At 33.1% G+C, this 8,597-nt stretch overlaps 1 pseudogene across 1 annotated transcript in view; it reads right to left on the reverse strand.

Annotated features, from left to right (window-relative positions):
* LOC143245583 (RYamide receptor-like) overlaps positions 1 to 8,288 on the reverse strand; it is a 48,254-nt pseudogene extending 39,966 nt beyond the window's left edge. The window contains exon 1 of the transcript XR_013025643.1: positions 7,442 to 8,288. The product of XR_013025643.1 is annotated as an RYamide receptor-like (transcript). The remainder of the gene's footprint in view (positions 1 to 7,441) is intronic.
* Between the last annotated feature and the right edge of the window lie 309 nt (positions 8,289 to 8,597).

Genomic DNA, 8,597 nt, shown 5'->3' on the forward strand with positions numbered 1-8,597 from the left:
TTATTGCTGTTTTCATCAGTTGTATTGTCGAATTTTCATTCTGGGTCTGGTCTGAGAATCATAACCAAATTCTTGCAGAGTCACGCCTATGTGTAATTAGGAGTATCTTTGAAAAACTATCCTTGGCATGGACGAACTATATAAGAATGAATTTTTACAAGAGAGTGGCAAAATGTTGGACTTAGTTTATTGAATTAATTTGGATGAAACTTCGCTTGAAATATTAGAGAGAAAATTATAAGTGCTTATATATCACAGTTTAGACGATTACTTTAGTTTTGTGTTAGATTTGTCTCGTCCTTTAATGTGTAACACAGGCCTTGATTTTTTTCCTAGTTCCACATTATATATGTAAATATCTTTATAGCTTACAGACCTCTTGTCATTCATTTTGAAGAATTATATAGAAAGATCATCCAGGATTAGAATTTTTCTACTTGTAATGAACCTAGATCATCAACTGGCATGCTGCATTAAACCAGAGATTTACGGACTTAAACAACGAAACATAAACCAACTCAATACTAAGAACGACAGAGACAAAAAGATCTGCCACAACAAAAAACTAGAAAAACTAAGATGCAAACAACAGAAAAGACACCAACACGACAAACCGTTGACTAACCTCATAATTAACAGATCCGACCGACAATTAAACACAGACGAGATACATCTACTTAACAAAGGACTCAACTTCGCAATAGCACCTAAGTACATTCCAACCATAGAAATCAAAACATGTTGATTTATTCCTACCTATGTAAAACCGACTCACGCACACCACAAATATACGGCATCCCCAAACCTCATAAACCAGATTGTCCATTACGACCAATAATGTCCATATATGAATTGTTTAATTAGAATCTTGGTAAATACATAGCATGGGCATTCTCCAAATATGTAACATCAGCCAGCTCATCCAAAGACTCTTTTAATTTCAAGTCTAATCTAAATCAACTTAATCACAAAGCCTTAATGGCCAGTTTCGATGTTATATCCCTCTTTACAGAAGTTCCAACCACTGAAGCCTGCAAGATAGCCTTAGAACTCTATATCCGAGACCCTAACCCAACTATAGAAATTCCCAGCAACCAATTAGCAACCCTAATAGAATTCACCACGATGAAGACAAATTTCATGTTCAACAACCAAAACTATATGCAAACAAATGGCCTAAGCATGGGCAACCCACTATCAACAGTTCTAGACAATATTTTTATGACACAAGTTGAAACACAAGCAATTAACACAGCATTACATCCACCACTATACTGGTACAGATATGTAGATGATACGGTTGCGGGATTCAAATCTACAGAACACATACTTAATTTTTTCAATCACATTAACTCTATACATCCTAACATTAACTTCACATGTGAACAGGAAAAAAGCAATCAAATATCATTTCTTACCCTCAAACTTACAAGAACTGATACACAATTTAAAACAGAAATCCACGGAAAAATCACCCATACTGGACTATACATTCCTTGGGACTCAGCACATAAAACAAAACAAAAACTCAACATACTAAGAAACCAAATAAACACAGCCATAAAACTATGCTCACCACATAAAATTAACGATGAATAAGACAAAATAAAACAATACTTCATCAACATCAATAAGTTTCCTCCACAAACCGTAGAAAACATTATACTCACACACCTCGAGAGAAAGCAAAATCAACCAACAAAAGTAAATATATCTCACGAATCAAAAAATCACGAAACCATATACTGCTGCATACCATATATTCGTGACATCAGCAAACAAATAACCAACATTTGGCAATAACTAGTAACAAAATATGACATTCCAGTTAATACCAAATTTATTCAAAACCAGGCAAAAAACTGAGGTCTATACTATGTAAAAACTACACTGACAAACACCACACCAACATTATTTATAAAATACAATGTGATAACTGCCACGACTTCTATATTGGAGAAACAAGTAGAAAAATGGAAACCAGATTCAAAGAACATAAAAAGTCACCTTCACACGTTTTCGAACACTGCAAGTCAAATAAACACAACATAACCATAGAAAACTCTCAAATACTAAATAAAGAAACAAACATAAACAAAGGCAAAATTAAAGAAGCCTTACTTATACAAGAACTTAAACCCAAAATAAACCAATATAAAGGAACACCTTTATACCTGTATTAAATATAATAATAATAATAAAATATATATTCAAACATCTAACACCGCCCTCTACATTTCGACACTCAGTTACACTTCCCCTTCCAAACATGTGGTCAGCTTCTGGTCAGTTACCTCTTTCTTTCTTTGTGAACCTGACGATGACCGAAGAAGGTCAAAACGTTGTTCGCTCTTCTACGTAAAATATTTTCTCAACCCAAACGAGCCGTTTTTGCATATATATTTCTCAACAAGTGAGGTTTCTCAACATCACTGATTATTAGTCCACTGTATAGTTTTATTTGAGAACAATCACCCAAAATCTTATTAACTATGTTCCAGTTGTATAATTACATTTTAAGAGACATTCAGTTAAAAATCTTTAAACAGTTTTTCTTCTGTTACCTAAACTCAGTTGTCCAAAAAAAAAAAAATCAACTTTTGGAAAGGATAATTTTATACAACTTTCATGTAAATCGTTAAGTATATGAGTTTTTGCAACGACTGTATGCCATAGATGAAGTCTGATGCTTTAAATATATTAGATGTTAGATTTATATAATGGTTTTAGATATATTTTGATGTACTTAATATTTTTATGTTGATAACGTTTTAATTGGGTATTTCGGTGCTTCTTACAAGGACCTAGCATGGTTAAGTAGTTAAGGCGCTCGACTCGTAATCTGAGAGTCGCAGGTTCGAATTCCCGTAACACAAAACATGCTCGCCCTTTCAGCGGTGGAGGCGTTATAATATACAGTCAATTCCACTTTTCGTTGGTAAAAGAGTAGCCCAAGAGTTGGCGGTGGGTAGTGATGACTAGCTGCCTTTCCTCTAGTCTTACATTGCTAAATTAGGGACGTGTAGCTTTGCGCGAAATTTCAAAACAAATAAACAAAGTTTAAAAATATTCAAATATTTCTAAATGGTCATGAACTAAATGGAACGAAATCAAAATTCGAAATATGTAATAATTAGTTTTAAATAATTGTCATCCCAATCACAGTACCATGTTTTGTTTTGATTGTTAGTGGTCTTAGCTTAAAAGATTTTATAAGTAAAAATCGCTACAACATAAACCACTAGCAAAAACAAAGAAAGAGGAAAAAAAATCGACTTCAAACTTTTGGTTATTTTGTTTAATAAACTTACTCCCGAAATATGTACTGTAATTATAACTCTTAAATATTCGAAACATTTTTCCAACCTGATGAAAACATTTAGTAGCGGTGTATTAAGTTTCGAAAATAAGTTTCGTTTTAAACTGACAGCCTCACACGAGTTTATCGTAATAGACATTTTACCTAAAAAACGAATGCAACATTAAGTATGTATTTTACTCATTATTTGCTATTTCCGTTTTGTTATAAAGATTTCAGCCCAAATTATACACTTCTGTGTATAACAAAGAAAGAATCAAACCCTGTCAGAAACCAATGCCCACCAACTATACATGTTTTTCAACCTTCAATTTTTTATTTTACTTGCAAATTTGTGCAGATATATGTGGTTTTCATTCTAGAAAAAAACACTCGAAAATGGAGAAACAAAAAAACTATGCATATGTTATTCACAATCGTAAGTAAAGACTATTGGAAATCTATTCTTAATATACCTATCTTTACAACTTTATTTTTATTTCACGCAAGCAGCATCGATATTGTTAATGTCAACCCCTTAGGTAAATCTACCTTAGTTCCTCTCAACCGTGAAAAAGTATTCAAAACAACCATTTTTGGTAAAGCGACAGCACTAAACACTAAACGGGCCAATGCCGTAATATGAGACAATCTTGAGTTACTTTAATAACTGTGAAGAATAAGAAAAAAGTGTTTTTATGCGCATAAGTAAAATACACATATCATTTTAAATATGCTCAATTTACACGAATAAGTCGCCAGTAAATAAATTTCATACATTTGATCAAGTAAATAATTTAGTGCAGCATACTTCTTTTTCAACCAGAGGAAAAAACATAAATAATTTTTCGCTTCGATAGACTTACGTCCGCTTTGAACAAAATGAAACAAGAAATAGCTATTCACAAAATTGAGTTAACTAAATAGATCTTTAACTTACAGCTAAGAACAGAAAGTAACACATATTTTTACATGTCGATAATTGAATAAACATTCTATTATTATTAAATTTTGATGTTTCTGTTTGTCAAATACTTCTATACATTGGTAATATTTACACTAAATCAAAATATCGGGCAACTTTCCTAAGAAAAAATGCAACGGGAGTAAATTTATAATTATTGAGACAATTTACTGAAAGTTGTTTTTAAACCAAATACTAAAAGATGAAATATATGAGTTCTTCAATATTTCATAAATATAATATTTTCACACTATTTTCAAATATTAATTAAGAACTTTAGATTTTATTATTATTTAAACTTGATTGATTGTTTTGGAATTTCGCACAAAGCTACTCGAGGGCTATCTGTGCTAGCCGTCCCTAATTTAGCAGTGTAAGACTAGAGGGAAGGCAGCTAGTCATCACCACCCACCGCCAACTCTTGGGCTACTCTTTTACCAACGAATAGTGGGAATGACCGTCACATTATAACGCCCCACGGCTGAAAGAGCGAACATGTTTGGCGCGATGGGGATGCGAACCCGCGCCCCTCAGATTACGAGTCGCACGCCTTACGCGCTTGGCCATGCCAGGCCATTTATTTAAACTTAAAGTAAGCAGTGGAAGATTATAATAGATAGACTAATAGCTTACATTTTATGTCGTATTGGTCTTGATAATTTGATAAAGTTGAATATATGATAACATTTGAAAAAATATTTTTACCTGATAAATGATATTTAACACAATAATAATAATATCAGTATGTTTGAGCTTTAAGTATGATTTATTGCCTTTCTGTATCAAGAGAAAAAAAAAATTAATGACGACATATTTACTTTTAACAACATTTCGGTTTTAAAAACAGGTTTACTTTATAACACTATTCAAAACTGACACATCTGTCTTTGTATATGTGGTTGCAAACGTTGTTTTAAAACGTTTGTTTCAACACATAATAATTTTGTAAACAATATAGCTTTTATGTTTAAAACGAGAAATGACGATAACTTGGAACAATAAGTTCAATATTCTAGTTAGTTCCTGTTTTGGAAAATATTGTAAGAATAAATTTACAACAAAACTGTGGAGTATTAACGTTTTTAACTATCTTATGAATCTATAAACAATTCTTACACACAAGACTGTCATACACAAACTTAAAATTAAAACTGCTTTAAGAATTTACACGAAACTCAGCCTGCTTTCAATTTCATCTAATTTTTCATAGAAAATGCACACTTCAGAATTTCTGACGAGCAATAATTTAATATTCTTTGGAAGAAAAAGCTAAGCTGAAATATCATTATTTTCAGTTTTGACAAGCTGCTATAATAGTCAATGTGCTAGGTTCTCAAGATTGACTTGTCAAAACTCAACCAGCATAAACGAACACTGATAAAATAGCGTTAATTGTTATGGGAAGATAAATCATGATCACCTGTCGATTTCGGGACTCTATATATACTAATCTGTTCTGTTTTATTTTTCGTACACAAATAAAAAAGTTGAAGTAATATAACACAGATGATATAAAAGATAATTTGTCCAGGATTTTTACGTAGAATCTGACAGACAAAAAAAAGTATATGCAGTTTGGAATTTATTTAAAACATCCTGTGACAAAAGAGACGTTCCTGTGGGATGAATTAGAAACAAAGGAACTGTCGAGAATCTGTTAAAAATGTATTTGTTCAAATTATTTTAGCAAAAACCCATTATTTCTTAAAACTATTTGTATCATAAAACTTATTACCACTCTTTTCGGTCTCAAAATGATTGAAAATTTTCTTAAACTATTTTTTTAACAAAGAGTAATGATAGCACGTGATTCACAAACCATCGCACTACAAACATACTGAAGAATATTACTTCTGGGATTATAAATTAATATTTATAAAGACGTCTGTGAATATTAAATTGACTGAATAAAGTTATGTTATTTCGTTGTTATTTTACAATACCATACGTGTCTGGCCGTTTACAAAATGTACTATAAGTGTATTACAAATGTATTTCATATAGTTATTTGTCAACAGGAAAAGAAAAAATAAGCTGTTTTTCGTAACATGCCAGGCCCCAGTAGTCTTAGTAAATATGCCCTGAGTACAAGGCCCGGCATGGCCAGGGGTTAAGGCACTTTACTTGTAATCTGAGGGTCGCGTGTTTGAATCCCCGTCACACCCAACTTGCTCGCCTTTCAATCCCACTTTTCGTCGGTAAAAGAGTAGTCCAAGAATTGGCGGTGGGCGGTAATGACTAGCTATCTTTCCTCTAGTCTTATACTGCTAAATTAAGGACGGCTAGTGCCGATATCCTTCGTGTAGCTTTGTGCAAAATTCAAAACAAATAGGCAAAAACAAACCAAAACAAACCATAAGTATCTAATGAAAGCAGTTTTTGCTAATAAAATTATTCAAAATATTATGAAATATGGTATTAAAAAAATTCATGTATTCATTTCTTTTGATTTGTGGTAACTGGATCAATTCGCAGTAAATATATATTAAAGACATAAAAAATTATTAATCCATTTTAATTTAATTCAGCGCAACATTTCGGTCTAAGATAAACAATACACGATAAAGTATTATAAATTGAGAGACCACACTAGTACACCACTGGACTCCAGGTATATAGTCTGTAGGACTGTTAACATTCAGACAACATTAAACTGATATTTTGATTTTATTAGATACTACATCTAGGCACAATATCTGATACTAATAACAGACAATAATAAAACACGTTATTGACCAACTTAAGTTGATATACTACACCCAGAGATATCAAGCATGGTTGACCAAATTTACTACAGTGAAGCAATTGAGGAAACAGTGACACAGATACAATGTTGTTTTTTCGTTACCTCTGTGTTCAGGCACGCGATACACAGAACTAAAATGTACAATTTTAGACAATTCAAATACAATTGGGTTTTAAGTGAAATGTGTTAGTATTCTCTTTTCTATAGATATAGATGGTTAATTATATGGTTAATTATCCTTTCACTCAGAAAAGAATCATTGATCTATCACAAGTAATGTTTGTTAAACACTGAAAAATGAACTTGCTAAAATATGAGTCAGAATAAAAAAGGACACAACAAGATGGAAAAAATATTATAAAAACATAAATCGACAGTTTTTTTCATAAACAGTAGATGAATAATTTCATTAATATGAAAAATGAAAAATTACCTTCTGCTTATTTCGAAGAATATTTGCGTCACGCTGTCCCTCAGCATTACCTGGAGTCTGATTTTGCCTCAGTCGTATGCCCATCCGGATGTAAGCATAACTTATTATAAATAAAGGCACAAAGTACTGAAGAGAGACCAGAATGTGGTTGTACGTTCTCCAAGCTAAAGGTGACAAACCAGAATTTTGACAGAAAGGTTTAGTCTTGTTCCCAGTGGCAGGGTCACCTAATAAACTTACACGAAGAGCTACAGCATTGGGAACTCCAAGAGTTGCAGAAAAAGCCCAAATACCGAGTACGGACAGCTTAGCCCGGAATTTGGAAGTGCGGGCTTTCAGCGGAGACATAACTGCCCGGTAGCGGTCAAGAGCAATAGCTGTCAGAGTGAAAATACTCACGTTGACTGACAGAACCTGAACAAATGGACAGAAGGCGCACATAAAGTTGGGTAAAACCCAGCGCTGAAGTAGAGCAGCTTGAAACTGAAAGGGATAGAGAAAATACCGATAATGATATCAGCGCAGGCTAGGTTAGCGATGAAGAAGTTGGTGACCGTCTGCATTCGGCGGCTTGTGGCGACAATCCACAGGACACAAAAATTACCAATCACTGCTACAAGAGATATTGACCCGTAGCAAATGGATAGCAGGGTAATTATACCAACTGGGACCTCATACAAACTATCTTCTTGGTGAGTGAGATTACTGGTCTTACTGGCGGTTCTATCATCGTCCGAATAATTGATAAATTTTTCGGTTTGGAGATTAAATGGATAAAAGTTTTCCATAGCCAAATAGAAAAAATACAACTCGATTCAGAAACTCCAATATTACCTTGAGGAGCTAAAGTCTAGCTTAACAGTGTTTGTATGGTTTTATTCAGATCGAGTGAAGAAACAATGGTGTTAACCGGTAAGAGCGACTCACTATACTGTATTGACTAACACAGTGAAACTCGCACCGCCGCTGTGATAGAAACGTTACGTCACCATTGTAATAACAATCCTCATACCCATTCAGGTTACGGCTGTTTAAAATTCACATAGAAAACACTTGTAACTGTAAGAACACAAATCAGTGTAGAAACAGATATATCTAATTAATAATTTTCTTGAAAATATATGTTATATGGTGAGGCATCGTGAATATATTTGTA

The sequence above is a fragment of the Tachypleus tridentatus genome, chromosome 2 (assembly GCF_004210375.1).
Source record: "Tachypleus tridentatus isolate NWPU-2018 chromosome 2, ASM421037v1, whole genome shotgun sequence".
Taxonomy (NCBI): Eukaryota; Metazoa; Arthropoda; class Merostomata; order Xiphosura; family Limulidae; genus Tachypleus; species Tachypleus tridentatus.